Raw genomic sequence first — 17,752 nt, 5'->3', positions numbered from 1 at the left:
ATAGACACCATATGCCTATCAAACCATCCGCATAGGACTGAAGAGTCCTGAGGATATGTTTTCTAGGAATGCTTAGGAGGGATTGGTGACCAACATGTAGGAAAATAACTTAGTTTGTTTGCAATTAAAGTAAACTGTTACATTGTGTATGGCCATTCAGACAGGAGAAAGTTTTTTTACCACATATTTTTGCTCTCACTACAAAAACTGACTAAAATTTGATCCAGAATTTTTTTTTTCTTTTTGACCAGACTTCATGAATTCATGAACTCATATAAAAAAAAAAGGTTCTTCCTTTACATCCCCTTTGTTCTCTCTTCCTACCACTGTCTTCTTTCATTTTTTTTTGTAACAAAGTCCTTACTACAGAGAAGTAAAAAAAAAAAAAAAAAAGAAAGAAAGAAAAGGAAAAAAAAGGCTGAAAATGATGACCCTGCCCAGGATCGTACAATCTTCATTATTAGAGTCAGAGAGCAGAACATTTTGATCAATTTTCTGATTCTTTTTCTTTTCTTCTTCTGTATTTTTTTTTCTTTGACTCTATTCATGGGATCATAAAAATACATTTTCATGTCTTCTTTTGACTATCTGGATTTAACTAATTTTCGTTTTAGTGCTAGTCCACCTCTAGTTTTTCAATGTCTTCTGTTTAAAGCATGAAGCCTTTTTTACAGCTAGAAGAATCTCACCCCAAGGTATGCTTACTTGTATTGTCCTGACTTACGTTTTGTTTTTAATATAATTGAACGATTTTAGATGAGGCATATGCTGTTTTATAAATCTCAGTCCTAAGACCTCAGAATTGTTTTGTTTTTGACTTCTTTCTACTTTTATGATACTTGCTTAGGCCCTGAAGGCATTTCAGTGAAAAATTCTTATTTATTTGAAAATCAACAGTAATATGATTTAATGATGGCTCAAGATGTCTTAAAGAATGTGTCTAAGGGAGTTGGGGGTGGCACAGCGGGTTAAGCGCAAGTATCCTGGTTCGAGCTCCCGGCTCCCCACCTGCAGGGGAGTCGCTTCACAGTTGGTGAAGCAGGTCTGCAGGTGTCTATCTCTCCCCCTCTCTGTCTTCCCCTCCTCTCTCCATTTTTCTCTGTCCTATCCAACAACAACAACTTCTGTAGCAACAATAATAGTAACTACAACAATAAAACAAGGGCAACAAAAGGAAATAAATAAATATTTAAAAAAGAATGTGTCTATAGTTCTGTATCAAATACATATCTTTTCATTTTTTATGTCCTCATTATCAAATAATGAAATATTGGTGTATTGCACCAAACTAAATTGTTGATATGCTTCAAAGACCCCTTCTGTTTCATTGGTTTAATCCCCCCTGCTTAACACTGTATTCTATTTACATAACCACTGTTAACTAAGCACTGCCCTGCCTGCAGGGCATTGGTTTAATCCCCACTGGTTCATGATGTCTTTTTGCTCCGCCCCCTCTCATAGTACACCCTGATTTGCACCAGTCACTTTTCGCTCCACCCTCTCTAAGTCACATCCTGTTTCCACCCTACTTGGCCAGTATATATATATAAGGACAGGATTTGTGAATAGCATGGCTTAGATTGTGCTGCGTTCCTCATAAACAAAGAGATACTGTGTACAGCTCAGCCATGAGTCCCTGGTCATCTGTCCCCACTAAAAGACACTAAAAGACTCTGGGGTGGGGGCAGGTTCAGGCCCTGGAACATGATGACAGAGCAGGACCTAGTGGGGGCTGAATTGTTATGTGGAAAACTGAGAAATATTACACATGTACAAACTACTGTATTTTACTGTCAACTGTAAACCATTAATCCCCCCAAAATGAAAAAAAGATGAAATAATAGCATTCTTATCATGTCCACTTAAAAAAATGTATAGACATTGTAGCAGCACTATTAATATGCATCTCAAAGATCATTTGTGAGAGAGAACTTAATACTTCCAGAAAGATTTAAAACTTGATTTGTCATGGATATTTTCTTGGTCCTAAAAAGTAAATTAATCAGTATTCCAATTTTTTTTTTCTTTTTAGAAAACCCATCTTTGGTGCTGTAAAGTTCAGTTTGCATAGATATTTTGGAGTGTCTCAAAATTTAGCAGGTGCATGCACAGTATAAAATCAACTTCTTAAAAAGATTTATTTCATTTAAAATTGGATATTGACTGACTTAGTATAGAAGGAGTTATCAATCCAGTTCTCATTTTATTAGCTTCCATTAAATTTAAAATTTGATTTGACCCCAGTAGATATCCAAAGGTCTAATATAGTTTTAGCTGGAACTTTACAAGCTGCAATTTATTTACAATATGTAAAGAGTATCAGTCATGTTTTTAGTAAGTTTTATTATAGATTCATTTTGAAAAGGAAAAGAATATATTATGCTTATCAACCCAAGGAAAATTTTTTTTGTATTTTAAATAATTACTCTGAGGATGATGTTTTTTAAAATTTTTTATTATCTTTATTTATTTTTCAGTAGAGACAGCCGGAAAGCAAGGGGGAAGCAGGAGGGAGAGAGGGAGAGAGGCGGAGAGATACCTGCAGCCCTGCTTCACCACTCATGAAGCTTTCCCCCTGCAGATGGGGACCAGGGGCTCGAACCTGGGACCTTGCGCACTGTAACATGTGCGCTCAACCAGGTGCACCGCCACCTGGCCCTGAAGATGATGTTTTTGATATAATTTTTCATTTTGTTGTTGCTAAGTCTGATTTCTGAGTTTATTGGATATTTAAAAATACATGTATCTTAAATATTCAGATTTACTAAGATACTTCAAACTTAGCTTTTACATCATACAAATCAATTTGTTCTTAAAAATCTGTATGAATTCTGAGTACCCTCGTGCCTGAGGCTCTACAGTCCCAGGTTCAATGCCCCGAACCACCATAAGCCATAGCTGAGCAGTGCTCTGGTAAATTAATTAATTAATTAATTTACATAAGTTTTTAGTTATTTCTGACTTTCACAGTAAATATTTAACTTTTTTTTGTAGTACTTGCACTTGTGTACTCAGAATTAATTAATTAAAAAGAAGAAGGGGAAGAGGAAGAAGAAGAAGAAAAAGAAGAAGGAGGAGAAGAATTAGAGGAGGAGGAGGAGAATTAGAGGAGGAGGAGAAGAAAGAGAGGAGGAAGAGGAAGAAGAAGAAGTAGTAGTAGTAATGGCCTCTGGGCTCAGTGGATTCATACTGTTAGCACCAAGCTCCAGCAATTACTCTAAAGAAGAAAAAAGAGAAAAAGAAAAAAAAAACCATTAATTCCCCAATTAAAAAAAAAAAAAGAGAGAGAGAAAAAGATACTAGAGTAGAGAGAAAGTTCTGGCATTAAGTTCTCTTATTTGTCCACTATGTTCACAATCACATTTTTTGAGGCTGAAATATAAAAAGGGAAAACACTTACTACTATAGATAGAATTGCCTATTGACAAAGTCAATGCCAATACTTTTGGATCCTGTTCGTTGGATCTTGTCTCAACTTAGGTCATGCCACCTTCCAGACACCAAGTTACAGATGCTACCATGACTCCATCCCTACTTCTCTGGGCAGATGATCTCACCAATGTGTCCTGGACCCTCGCATCTCCAGAGCTCTGGTCTTCTAGGGAAAGATAGAAACAGACTGGGGGCATGGATCAACTTGTCAATGACTATGCTCAGGGGAGAAGCAGCTACAGAAGCCAGAACTCCTAACTTCTGCTCCCCATGAACAACCTTGATCCATACTCCCAGTGGGGTAGAAGTGATAGGATGAAGATAAGAGGACTCTGCACTCCAGCTCCATCAGCACCCCGAGAGAGAGAAGGTAAAGGAGAGAGACATGTGGAGGTAGCTATGATGTTATGAGTGGCTTAGAGGGAAAGAGAGGATTGAATCACAAAAAAGGGGGGGTAACTATGTGTAAATGTGGACAGATAGTTGTAGAGAAGATGGTTGGCCCATGTCTCCAACCTTAGGGGAACTGTGGTGGACTGCAGTGGGGAGACTGAAGATTCAGAACTCTGGTGGTGGGAATGGTGTGGATTCAAACCCCTGTCAACATGTAATTCTGTAATATAAAAATAAATAAATAATAAAAAAAGAAAAACAGTACTGTCTGAGTGTGGTTGTTCTTGGGAGAGACTATGAACATTGTTATCTTCTCTGAGTTTTATGACAGTTGTATGATGAAATATATGCTCCATGTTTGACTGACAAAGGAGATTCGGTAATTTTTTTTGTATTTTACTATATCTTGCAAATATATATACTAGCATGAAAACAGTAAGAAGATGCTTATAAGTAAAAATAAAAGAGAATCCTCCAGTTAACAATTAATTTAAATTTAATTTTCTTTGTAAATATTTTTATTGTTTCACTTTAGGAGAATTTGGTAGAAAAAAAAAAGCATCAATAACACATTTAATACCCCCCCCAACCCAGTTCACCTTATTTTTTTCGAGGATACTGAGGTGGCTATAAATACTTTTACTATTTGATCTTGTAACCTTAAATGAGGGCAAAACTCCCCTTGGCACTAACAAGAATTTTGTCTGCGAATAGTTACAGAATTGGGTTCATGACGATTATGAAGCAATTTTGTTCTCTCCCAAGAGATAGACACTCCAGCACAATTTTAGTTGGAATACATACACTCTAGCACGTCGTCCACATTCCTAATAATAACAAGAATGACGAAGGGGGCGGGGAAAAAAAAGGCAGGATTTCTGGCAGGCTTTAACTGGCTTGCTTCAAAAGACTGTCAGCTAAACAAATAAAGTGAAGTAGTGGGAAGGAAGGCAGGGAATGAAGTGCTGTGGGCTATAGTTAATGAGTGGACCTACAAAAAGGGAGTTTGGGGCAAGATAGTATACAGAAAATGAAAAAAGAATGAATGCTACTAAAAAGAGCGAGTGTGCACAGATCAGATTTGCATTCAGTTCTAAAGTTTTGTTGCTTTAACTTGGGAGATCTGCCTGCAACCAGTTGCAGAAACTTTTTCCCAGCCCCTCGCCCCCAAACAAGATGAAAGAGATCAGTCAGATGACTGAAACTTTGAAGCATGGTTAGGCTGCTGGGTAAAAGCATGCTAAATATGTCTGAGATTTCATTAAAAAAAAAAAAAGTCTACAGAACACCTTGGGCAAAACCTACAGCACTTTAGCATTGCAGCCTCATTAGGAGTAACATGAAGTGGTCATTCCCTGAAGACTGCCCTGGTCTATTCTGACCAATCTATTGGTCTATTCTGACCAATCCCAAGAGTGCCCTTAATACACTGTGATTTAAAACCTAAATGGTCACAAATATCCTTTCCACTAGTTTTGTGCAAGGGTCTGTTGGCTTAAGGCAATCCAGCCTCAGTGAGATCAGGATTCCTGTCCCAAGTTTACTTTTCAGTGAGAGGAGCCATCTGAGATTTCTTACAAATAACTTCTTGCCCCGTTTAGAAAATAAATGAGTGACCAACAGCTTATTTGAAGAATGAAATGCACATCAGAGCAAACAGTGGATTATTTTGTAACAATCACCCAAATCTGATAAACAGAGACAGTACAAAGAGAGAAGGATATTATTATTATTATCATTATTATTATTATTATTATTACTATTGTTATTTAACCAGAGCACTGTTCAGCTCTGGCTTAAGGTGGTGCAGAGTACTGAACTCAGGGACTTTGGAGCCTCAAGCAGACTTTTTACATAACCATTATGCTGTCTACCCCTACCCTTTTTCTGTCTTTCTTTCTATTCCTTTTTTACTTTATTTTATTTTTTAATCTTTATTGGGGGATTAATATTTTACACTCAACATTAAATACAATAGTTTGTACATGCATAACATTTCACACTTTTCCACGTAACAGTTGCTTTTTAATCTCTTCTTTTTATTTATGTTTATTTATTTATTCCCTATTGTTGCCCTTGTCTTATTGTTGTAATTATTACTGACGTCCGTAGTTGGATAGGACAGAGAGAAATGGAGAGAGAAAGATGAGAGAGGGAGAGAAAGATAAGACACCTGCAGACATTTGCGCCACTGCATTTAACCTACTGCGCTACCACTGGACTCCCTTTAATCTCTTCTTACCTGTACGTTTTTCCCCTTGACATTTTCCTTTTTTTTTCTTTCTTTCTTCTTTTTTTTTTTCCTTGACTTTTTAAATGCAGAGCATTCACTGCTCAGTTCTGGCTAATAGTGGTGCAGGGCATTGAACCTAAGCCTTCAGCGTCTCAGGCACAAGAGTGTCGTTGCATAACCACTACGGTATACCCTGTCCCCTTCTCTGGATGGGATACCACAAATTTGATTGCAGAGGCTCTGGCTTGTGCTTTGAATCCAGGGATGCCGTCAGCTATTCTCCCCCAAAGCCCAGCGGATTGGTCTTTGATTTTAAATTCCACTGAGTGTGTGCGTGTGTGTGTGTGTGGGGGGGGGGGCTGGCGGTAGTCAAGCCACATAGTAAGAAGCTCAAGGATCCCACTTAGAGCCCTTGGACCCCCACCTGCAAGGGTAGTGGCCTCACAAGCGCGGAAGCAAGTCAGCAGATCTTTCTCTCTCCCTCCCCATCTCCCTCTCTCTCCCCTCTCAATTTCTCTCTGTCCTATACAAGAAAACAGAGAAAAAAATGCCCTCCAGGAGTAGTGGTTTCATAGTGCATGCACTGAACCTCAGCGATAACTCTGGAGGCAAAGATCAATCAGTCAATCAATCATCAAATAAATTATGCTATGATATTGAGAGGAGAGGATGATATATCAAAGCAGAGAGAAACAGAAACCCACGCAGATTTCCCCACTCACTGAAGGTTGGGAACAGGTCTGAACCCCTAATCCTTGTGCATGGAAGTCTGGGAATTCCACCGGGCACGTCACCACCCAATGTCACCATCCAGCACCCAGCACCCAGCACCAAGCAAATGTTCTCAGATCTTCTTTTTCCTGGAAGGGGGTTTGAACAGTGCAGGAGACTAAAAGGGACTGACCCATGGGACAAGTAAAGCCAGGACTCCAGGACCTATTTGTCTCTGAGGCCACCCCACTAGGCCGGGCAATCTGCCATTTTAGCCTCATTTGCTTGGTGCTCTGCTCAGTGAACCCTGTCTCCTGCCTCTCTAGCTCCTGGGAAGGTAGCTTCCAAGAACAGATCCTATGAACAGACTGAAAACACCATTCCCCAAGTGCTAGAAGAATGTTCTTGAAGCAAATGCTCTGTATTCCTATACCAGATGACACAAATAATTAAAACTCAGTAAGCTTCCAGGAAAAAGCAGGGCATTGCTTACTCCTATGTATTTTCTAAGGTCATGTTTCTTTTTAAATTATTTTTTGTTTATTGGTGATTTAATAATGATTAACAAGATTGTAAGATAACAGGGCTATATACAATTCCCACCACCAAAGTTCTGTGTCCCATCCCTCCATTGAAATCTTCCCTATTCTTTATCCCCTTGGAAATGTGAACCAAAATTCTTTATGGGTGTAGAAGGTGGGAGGTCTGGCTTCTGTAACTGCTTCCACACTGAACATGGGCGTTGGCAGGTGGATCCATATCCCCAGCCTGTTTCTATCTTTCCCTCGTTGGGTAGGGTTCTGGAGAAGTGAGATTCCAGGACACATTGGTGAGGTTGTCTGCTCACATTACAGTGCACAAGGACCCAGGTTCAAGCCCCTGGCCCCCATCTGCAGGTGGAAAGCTTCACAAGTGGTGAAGCAGGGCAGCAGGTATCTCTGTGTTTCTATTTCCATCTCTTATCTCTTCCTCCCTCTCAATTTCTCTCTGTCTCTAGCTAATAATGAACAAATTAAAAAATATTAAAAAACAGAAAAGGTCATGTTTCTTAAAGAGCAGTTAGAGCACCAACTTTAACTCAGTTTATTTCAGTTAAGAAGCGAATCCTAAATTTCCTTAATCCACACCCACATTTTCATAAATTCCATCAGGATTTTTTTTTAGAATTTTTATTATCTTTATTTATTTGATAGAGACAGCCAGAAATTGGAGGAGGGGTGATAGGAGGGAAAGAAACACATGTATCACTTTTTCACCACTCATAAAGCTTTCCCCCTGAAGATATGGACAGCAGCTCAGACCTGAGTCCTTGTGCACTGAAATGTGCACTCAACCAGGTGGGCCACCACCCAGCCCCTCAGGCCATATTTTTGCACATAAAAGTTTGAGTAAAGCTACTTCGAGTCAAGGATTCACAGTGGAGACCATTACTTTACAGTAATAATAAAAATTCCAAGACTTCTAACCTATATAAATAATTTACCTTGTAGCCTAATTATACAAAGACCTCAGAAGCATGGTAATTACAGAATACCCAAACTTTGAGATCCAGCATTTGATTGCTTGGTTCTGACATAAATTGATAAAGGTCAAATATTTCAGTTAAAAATTGATAATGTCTGAAAAAGATTTTTTAGCCACCAAGTTCCAGATGCTACCATGATGCCAACCTGACTTCCCTGCGCAGAGGACCTCACCTGTGTGTCCTGGAACCCCACCTCCCCAGAGCCCCGCTCTACTAGGGAAAGATAGAAACAGGCTGGAGTATGGATCAACCTGCCAAAGCCCATGCTCAGCAGGGAAGCAATTAACAGAAGCCAGACCTCCTGCCTTCTGCACTCCATAATGACTCTGGGTCCATACTCCTAGAGTGATAAAGAATAGGAAAGCTGGGAGTCGGGCTGTAGCGCAGCGGGTTAAGCGCAGGTGGCGCAAAGCACAAGGACCGGCATAAGGATCCCGGTTCGAATCCCGGCTCCCCACCTGCAGGGGAGTCACTTCACAGGCGGTGAAGCAGGTCTGCAGGTGTCATCTTTCTCTCCCCCTCTCTGTCTTCCCCTCCTCTCTCCACTTCTCTCTGTCCTATCCGACAACAACAATAATAACTACAACAATAAAACAACAAGGGAATAAATAAATAAAATAAAATATTTAAAAAAAAAAGAATAGGAAAGCTTTCAAGGGAGAGGATGAGATACGGAATTCTGGTGGTGGGAACTGTGTGGAATAGTGCCCCTCTTATCCTATGGGCTTGTTAATATTTCCATTTTATAAATAAATTTTTAAAAATTGATAATGTCATCACTAAGCTTTATGAAATGGTTTGTATTAGAGATGGAGAAAACATTATAAGTAAGTTAAATATATTTTTAAAATATGTCTGATTTTCAAGCCAAAACTTTAAATGATATACTTTATCTTTAAAATGACATAAAGGGGTCTGTACCAAAGAAATCTCTCAAACTGGTGTCTTAGTTTACAACCGTCACTTTCAATCAAAGCTGCTTGCGATCAGAACCAAGTGCATATTATTGTCTTTTATTGCATGATTAGGGAAGCAATGATCTACAGGACAGCTGTCACATGGGTACAATGTCTCAGCCTTCCATGTTAGGTGCCAGTGGTCTGATCCCACCACAACCTCACAGTCTTGTTATACCATTGAGCATCCGGCCCCTGGCAACTATCTGGCTCCCTTCTCTCCCCCCTGCCCCCTTATTTTGGGTCTGATTCAACAAACCACATTCAGTGCAAGTTCCACCCAGTGTTTTGCTGTTCCCTTCTTCTTTCGTAAGTTCTACCTTTAAGTGAGATCAGCTGATTTTCATCCTTGTCCTTCTGGCAGGTCCCATTTAGTGTGATTCCTTCAGGTTCCACCCAAGATGAGGCAAAGGAGATGATGTCAACATTTTTTTTGCCTCCAGGGTTATTTTTTTTTAATTTTTAATATTTATTTATTTATTCCTTTTTGTTGCCCTTGTTTTTTTTTTAATTGTTGTATTTATTATTGTTGTTATTGATGTCATCATTGTTGGATAGGACAGATAGTAATGGAGAGAGGAGGGGAAGACAGAGAAAGGGAGAGAAAGAGAGACACCTGCAGACCTGCTTCACCGCTTGTGGAGCGACCCCCCTGCAGGTGGGGATCCTTATGCGGGTCCTTGAACTTTGCAGCCACCTGCACTTAACCTGCTGCGCTGTCGCCCGTCTCCTGCCTCCAGGGCCTGGGTGCCTGCACCACAAATCCATTGGTCCTGGAGGCTGGTTTTTTTTTTTTTTTTTTGCCCCTTTTGTTGCTCTTGTTGTTTTATCGTTGTTGTGGCTGTTATTGTTGTTGTTGTTGGATAGGACAGAGAGAAATGACGAGAGGAGGGGAAGACAGAGAAGAGGAGAGAAAGACACCTACAGACCTGCTTCACTGCTTGTGAAGCGACCCACCTGCAGGCGGGGAGCTGGGGGCTGGAACCAGTATCCTCAGGCCAGTCCTCCTTAGTGCCATGTGCACTTAACCCACGGCACTATCGCCCGACCCTGATTTCACCATTTTTTAAAATTTAAATATTTATTTATTTCCTTTTTGTTGCCCTTGTTTTTATTGTAGTTGTAGTTATTATTGTTGTTGATGTCGACGCTGTTGGATAGGACAGAGAGAAATGGAGAGAGGAGGAGAAGACAGAGAGGGGGAGAGAAAGACACCTGCAGACCTGCTTCACCGCTTGTGAAGCGACTCCCCTGCAGGTGGGGAGCCGGGGCTCGAACCAGGATCCTTATGCTGGTACTTGTGCTTTGCGCCTAACGTGAGCTTAACTCGCTGCGCTACCGCCACCTGACTCCCTATTTCACCATTTTTAATAGCTGAGTAGTACTCAGTTGTTCCTAGGTCCAGGAAAGTGAAGTCAATATTCTTCAGGAAAATGTATAAAATTGCCTGTATTTGGTCTTTAGGGCTCATCAACTTACAAGTACAGCTACTGTTACTTGTCACTGGAAGAGTAACAACACAGTATTCTTGTCAGTTTCTAATTTTTTATTTTTCATTTCTCACTAAGATTCTACTTGAATCTAGTCATATATATACATATATATATATACATATATTACAAAAATAAGAATGAATAAGTCACTTTTTAAAAGCTCATAATTTCTAGCCATTCTTGGGTGCTTGAGCAAAATAGTTCCCTGCCCATCCATTTCACGCCACTATGAAATTTTCTTGATAGTCGGTACTTTTTAATTCTTAGCAGCAAATCCTACAAATATATTCACAAGTTCTTGGAGCTATATTAGAGATCATATTGAATTTCATGAATAGCGATTAGTTATCCGCATGTACATTCAGAACTAATAATAGTCTATAATAGACTGAATTTTATTTGTAACTTTGGAAATACCAGCAATGATTTATAAAATTTGGACTAGCGGGCTGGGAGGTGGTGTACCCTGTGAGCACACACATCACAATCCACAAGGACTCAGGTTCAAGCACTTAGGCCCAACCTGCAGGGGTGAAACTTCAGTGAAACAGTGCTGCAGGTGTGTTTCTCTCTCTACCTCCCCCTTCAACTTTCCTCTGAATATATATACATATACATACACATACACATACACATACACATACACATACACATACACATACACATACACATACACATACACATTCATTGAAGCTGTAGTCTAAGGCAATCAAATCACGGCTTCATGTGACAAAGAATTTAGAAATCTCAATTTACTTCACTTACTGTATCAAATGTTCTTTTGAAGATCAGAGAATGTCACTTTAAAAATGAGGACAGTAAGGCTAGAAAAAGAAGATTTTTGTCCCTTTTCATCAATAATGACAGATATAGCAAATTAATTTTGGTTTTATGTCTCTGTTTAAATAAACCTGATTACAAAACAGAATCAGTTTGGAAGAATCATTGTCTTTATGTTGAATGAGAAATTATGAAAATATTCATTTTCAGGAAGGAATTTTTATTCTATAATATAAATTGTGAAAGCTAGATTTTTAATTTTATCCCATGGATTAATATTACAAGAGGTACAGATTTTAACAGCATAAAATTTAGAAAAAAGGGAGTCAGGCTGTAGTGCAGCGGGTTAAGCGCAGGTGGCGCAAAGCACAAGGACCGGCATAAGGATCCTGGTTCTAACCCCGGCTCCCCACCTGCAGGGGAGTTGCTTCACAGGCGGTGAAGCAGGTCTGCAGGTGTCTATCTTTCTCTCCTCCTCTCTTTCTTCCCCTCCTCTCTCCATTTCTCTCTGTCCTATCCAACAATGACAACAACAATAATAACTACAACAATAAAACAACAAGGGCAACAAAAGGGAATAAATAAAATAAATATTTTTAAAAAATTTAGAAAAAAAAAGAGTTAATACAATCTTTAAAATGATATACTGTTGAGCCAGTTACCAGATTTTGAAAATGAATCAGTCTGCATATGCAAGGGTAAAGATTTGGAGATGCTAATCCTGAAAATTTAGTATGTGAGTCAGGCCTCCTGCTTGATTTGAAATGAATACATTTAAGGCCTAGTGCATGTGACTATCTCTTGGTTTATGAGTGAGATTAAGGCAAGTGTACACTTGCCCAAGCAAAGTAGACCTCTCCAGACTTCCCCTCCTGACCACTAAAGAATCACACTCACAGCATGAAATAATCATATCTTTGCTTATAAAATAGCCACATTCAGATTTTCTTTATTCCCGCAGGACCAAGAATTGATTTTTAATGATGAGCAAGCAATTTTGTGTCTCTAAAACAGAACCAGGCTTTTAAAAACTTTTCTTTCAATACATAAAGCATAGTCACTCTCCATATTCATTCCTATAGTTACATGTGAGGAGATCAGTTATCACAACACCTAAATGTTTAACGTAAGATTAAGAAACATGCTAATATATATATTTTTTCTTACCAGAACACTGCTCAGCTCTTGCATATCATGGTGCTGAGGACTGAACCTGAGACTTTTGGTGACCTGGGCATGAATAACCATTGTTATTGTGTATAACCATTATGTTATTTCCCGAGACCACAGCTAACTTATTAAAACTGTCTACAACAGATTTGTACATCAGCAAACATACCCCCCCCCAATTACTCATATTTTCAACCGCACAGCATATGCTACACTCATTACAAATGGAGAAGCAATACACAAACAGGAAGAACAGAAATGAGATAGAAAAATGAAAAGAAGACGAGCTATCACAGGAAATAGAGAAAGCACAGCACATAGGACATTGAGGTACCGACAAAAGAGTGGTTGCACATTTACATTTGATGAAGTGCTATGCAGCCAAGTCGACTCTGGGCATTATGTTAACTAGTTTACCAACTTAACATTTCTCTCCGTCCTATCCAGCAACAACAACATCAATGGCAAAAATAACAATAAAGACAACAACAAGGGCAACAAAATAGGGAAAAAATGGGCTCCAGGAGCAGTGGGTCCATGGTGCAGGCACCGAGGCCCAGCAATAACTCTAGAAGGAAAAAAAATTTTTTTATACACATTTACTTTTAAAAAATAAATATTATTTACTTATTTGTTCATTGGATAGATAAAGAGAGAGAAAGTAAGATGGGGGATAGAGAGAGAGAAAGAGTGAGAGAGAGGCACCTGCAACACTGCTTCGCTACTTATGAAGCTTCACGCTGCAGATGGGGACCTTAAGCATTGTAATGTGAGCACTTAGCCAGAAGCGCCACCACCCCGAGCCCTTCTCATTTACTTTTTAATCATCTGAGCTTCATTGCCTGTCACAGCTATTATATGATAAACTTATTATTTGACTCGAATTTAGAAGTCCCATTCCATTTAAAAAAAAAAAAAAACTTCGGAGACAATGAAATACAAAAATTGCAGCAATCTCTAGCTTTTCTTTTCTTTTTTAGTAGCAAGTTAATCACTTTCCATGTGCACACATAGAAGCAGAGGCATTTAGGGCATAGTAAGAGCTCAGCATTATAAGAAACACAAAGAAAATTAAACTAAGAAATAAGGACAATGGAAATGAACACAGTATGATTACAGCTGATTCTCACCTTGAGAAAGCTATCGTAGCTGGTTTATCATAGAAAGGATACCAGTGGGGGCCAGATGGTGGTGCACTTGGAACCCCTGCTCTACACCTGAAGGGGGGATGCTTCGGGAGCAGTGAAGTAGATATGCAATTGTTTCTCTTTCTCACTCCCTCTCTGTCTCTTCTTTCCCTCTCAATTTCTCTCCCTGGCCTATCCAATAAAAATTAGAAAGGGAGGAAAAAAAGTTTCTGCAGGTGATAACCCTGGTTGCAAAAAAAAAAAAAAAAAGAAAAAAAGAAAGAAAGAAGAAGCAGCAAAGCTAGGAGCAATGATAGGAGACTAGGGAAGGGTTATACAGAGACTGATCCAGTATGTCTCATATGAAAAATTAAAGTGGCAAAAATAACCATGACTTTACGTATACCTCATCAGTAAGTAATAGATTTTCACTTAATATATCAAAGAAAACATCTTTCTAGTGTCAATGCGGACTTTCTCAGTTGTAACTATTTTAAACACCTTGTAAGGTGAATAAAGGATATTTTTATTGTTCTTGCAGCTACACATTTTCTTAAATCTTAATACAGATGCAAGTTAGTTGAGTAGTAATTAATCATCCAAGTTTGCTTTCATGAATAACAAAGTCAAAAACTGAGGGCTAACAATATAATATTAAAAGTGATTATGTTGCTTTGATTGGACAGTAACACTTGCCTCTGACTCTTTCCTTAGTTTCTAGTGTTTAGGCAGACAGTTTACAAAAACTCTGTGCTACTCAGCATTTTTTCACAGCCTGGAAAAAGAAGGGAAAACCTTAAAATAAGAACGTGTCTCCCAGAATTCAAATCTAGGGAGTATGGATGGGTGTAAAACTGCTTTAAAGAAACAAAGGTCTCTGTTGTAACCCTGCAGGATTGGACTCAGCTTCTTCAGACTCCACTCACATCTTGTGTTAAGAATGAATTTTTAAAGACAAAGACATTCCCGCAATCCTTTGAATAAAATCAAAGTTCTGGACTAACTGTAAAAACATGATCATGAATGGGTAAGCCTTTAGTAATAAGACATAGTATCTCTAATTGTTATTTAAAAAAGCCATAAAATCCTATTTGAAGTTACATTGTCTTAGATATCATAAAGAAAACAGAAATAGCATTTATGTAGTAGTGACTATAGGGGTGAAATAGACTGGGCCATTGATCAGGCACTCCTTCTTTTAATTGTCTACTTTATCCACAAACACAAATGCAATTTACTTTTTCCATGTTTGATGAGAATCTGATATATTTGCACATTATTTACTTTACTTAACACATTCTCATACTTAAGGATTTCCCAAATTAATGCTAAACAGAAAAGAGAACCAAAAAAAAAAAAAGACCAAACATTTTTTCCCTGAATCTAATCTTTTATTAATCTGCATATATGTAATTCCAAGTATATAGACATGTTGGTTGCCACATATATATGTGCATAGAATGTATAAATACATATATATTATACATGAATGATTTATTATAGAAATATCTGTGTTTCTAGATTACACTGTATACTTGATGAGCTGTCATTAGTGCGGAAAGGATACATAGCTTTTCAACAAAAGAAAAGAATGAGGCTGCCAGAGTGTTGCAGTGGTTTGAGTTTTTTTTTTTTTTTTCCAGCATCCATCCCTGCCAATCTCTGCACTGCCAGTAGGGAAAACCATATCCATGGCAACCAACCGTACCATTCTAACCCACATCAATGACGCCTCCAATCTAAACTGTCAAATATTCTATGCACATCATGTAAAATAGGTCTCTTTCCCCTTATACCTCTGTGCATCTCGTTTCCGTGGCTACATGTTTATGCAAATGAGAATGGTCCTTTCTTTCTTAGGTTGATTGAACACTGAATTTGTTTTGCACCTTGGCGATGCAAAGCCATGCTGTCTTGCCACCTGGTCTACCACATAATTGCAAAAAATTACATTATAATGATAACTGTCCCCAAATTAGCCTGATAACACCATCTACCTGCCTTGTGAGAGAAAGAAACAGTGTGCAATAAAGAAGGATGTTAAAACAGATTCGAGATGGGGAATAATGTTTAATTGGCTCTCCAGAGTCTACTAATTTTCAGAATTGGAAACCTAGTGTTTGATTTGTTCTTTTTAGTCAGTGAGAAGAAAAGAAAATATCCTTCATAAATTCTGAATGACAAATTTGCCCATCCTTTTTTTTGCATGTGGTTCCAGCATCCCAGGGAATCTAAAGTGTCATTTCCTCTCTAGAAGTAAGGGAGCACAAAACATGCTAGGTATGTATTCTAAATTCTCACTCAATATCAGCTCTAGCTATAAATTTCACCCAGTCTCTGCATCCCTTTCATTCTTTCCCCTCAACCTCCTTTCAAATCCTGGATCAATACTTTTCTTTCAAGTTAAGATGCAGGATTTTTGCAAGACACATATTAAATAAATAAATGACACATATTAAAGCTGGGGATCTAAAAGAATTATTCCCTCCTCCCCCGTCTTCTTTAATCTATTGCTTCCCTCTAGATTACATCCTGAAAACATTTTGTTGTAGTGGTGCTAGTAGTGGTTAGTTCCTATTTCAGAAATAACACAGTTAAAGAATTTACAAATAATAAAATCACTACTTAGCTCATTTAAAACGATAATTTACATTGGTATGGTAACATGAACATAGGACTTTTCACATTAATTTTTATTTCCAAAAAGGAAATGGACAGATAGAAATGTTGTATAGAATGTATTTCCCCAGGGTATAAATGATAAAATAAAAATTACTAAATTCCATTATGATAAATGTAGACATATCTTATTTCTTTCTCTCCTCACTTGTATCTCTAGCTTTGCAAAATAAAATCTTTGGTTTTTTAAAAACAAAACACAAATGCTTTCATGTAATTTTTATCTCAGGCTTATATTGGAACTTTGTTTAAAAAAGAGTCAGATAATTATTGAGTAGGTTGGGAAGGCACAAAGATTAAAAAGATCCTGTTTCAGTTTTATAAATCATTCTTAAATTATTAAATGATTAAAGATTTTTTAAAAATGAAGTTTCCAAAATCAGACTTTTTTTTTGCCAATAAGTTTATCACTGGGGCTTGATGCCAACACAATAAATCTACTGCTCTTGGCAATCTTTTTTTTTTTCCTTTTATTTACTAGGACAGAGAGAAATTAAGAGGGGAGGAAGAGGAAGCAGGGAGAGAGAAACAGAGACACCTGCAACACTGCTTCATAGCCCATGAAGCTTCTGCATTGCAGGTGGTAACTAGGGCTTGAACCCTGGTCTTTGGGCATGATAGTAGTGCATGCAAATGGGTGTGCCACTGCCACACCCCTCCAAAACCAGATTCCTTACTATCTCCTTTCACATGTCCCTCTCCAAATTCTACATTTCTTTCAGATCTCATCAGAGAAGCCCTACTCTCTAAGAAGATAATGATGTGAGGAATGGAATCCAGATCTCACACATACAAGGCCTGTGCTCTACCACTGAGATATCTCTCCACTTGAGTTTTATTTCCTATCTGTAAATGAATAGTTTGTTCAGGTACCTTGATTATCTGGGCTTTATTGTTCTGGATTTTAGATTAAAGCATTTAAGCAGTGAAGAGTTAGTTAAGCATTGAAGCAAGTCATGTCAAGAAAAAATAATGTAACATAGTTATTTTTGCTACGACTAAGAAATCTTGTTGAATCTTTAACATATGCGATGCTAATTTTTCTTGTTCAAGTTTACTTTTACATAACAAGTAGTATTTTTTAGTAGCAGTAGTATTTGAGGGAGAGAATGATGTTCTTAATAATTCTGTTTTGGGGCTGGGTGGTAGCACACCTGGTTGAGCGCACATGTTACAATGCACAAGGACCCAGGTTCGAGCCCCCAGTCCCCCCTTGCAGGGGGAAAGCTTCACATGTGGTGAAGTAGTGCTGC

The 17,752-nt window shown here is 38.3% G+C and overlaps 1 long non-coding RNA gene across 1 annotated transcript; it reads left to right on the top strand.

Annotated features, from left to right (window-relative positions):
* The first annotated feature begins 14,590 nt into the window (after positions 1-14,590).
* Positions 14,591-17,377, top strand: LOC132541197 (uncharacterized). Its single transcript, XR_009552367.1, has 3 exons — positions 14,591-14,847; positions 16,039-16,100; positions 17,222-17,377. It is a non-coding gene; the product is annotated as an uncharacterized LOC132541197 (long non-coding RNA).
* Positions 17,378-17,752: the final 375 nt, after the last annotated feature.

Source organism: Erinaceus europaeus, chromosome 11, assembly GCF_950295315.1.
Source record: "Erinaceus europaeus chromosome 11, mEriEur2.1, whole genome shotgun sequence".
NCBI classification, from domain to species: domain Eukaryota; kingdom Metazoa; phylum Chordata; class Mammalia; order Eulipotyphla; family Erinaceidae; genus Erinaceus; species Erinaceus europaeus.
Note: the sequence above shows the minus strand (reverse complement) of the source record. Positions and strands in the feature narration are given on the sequence as shown.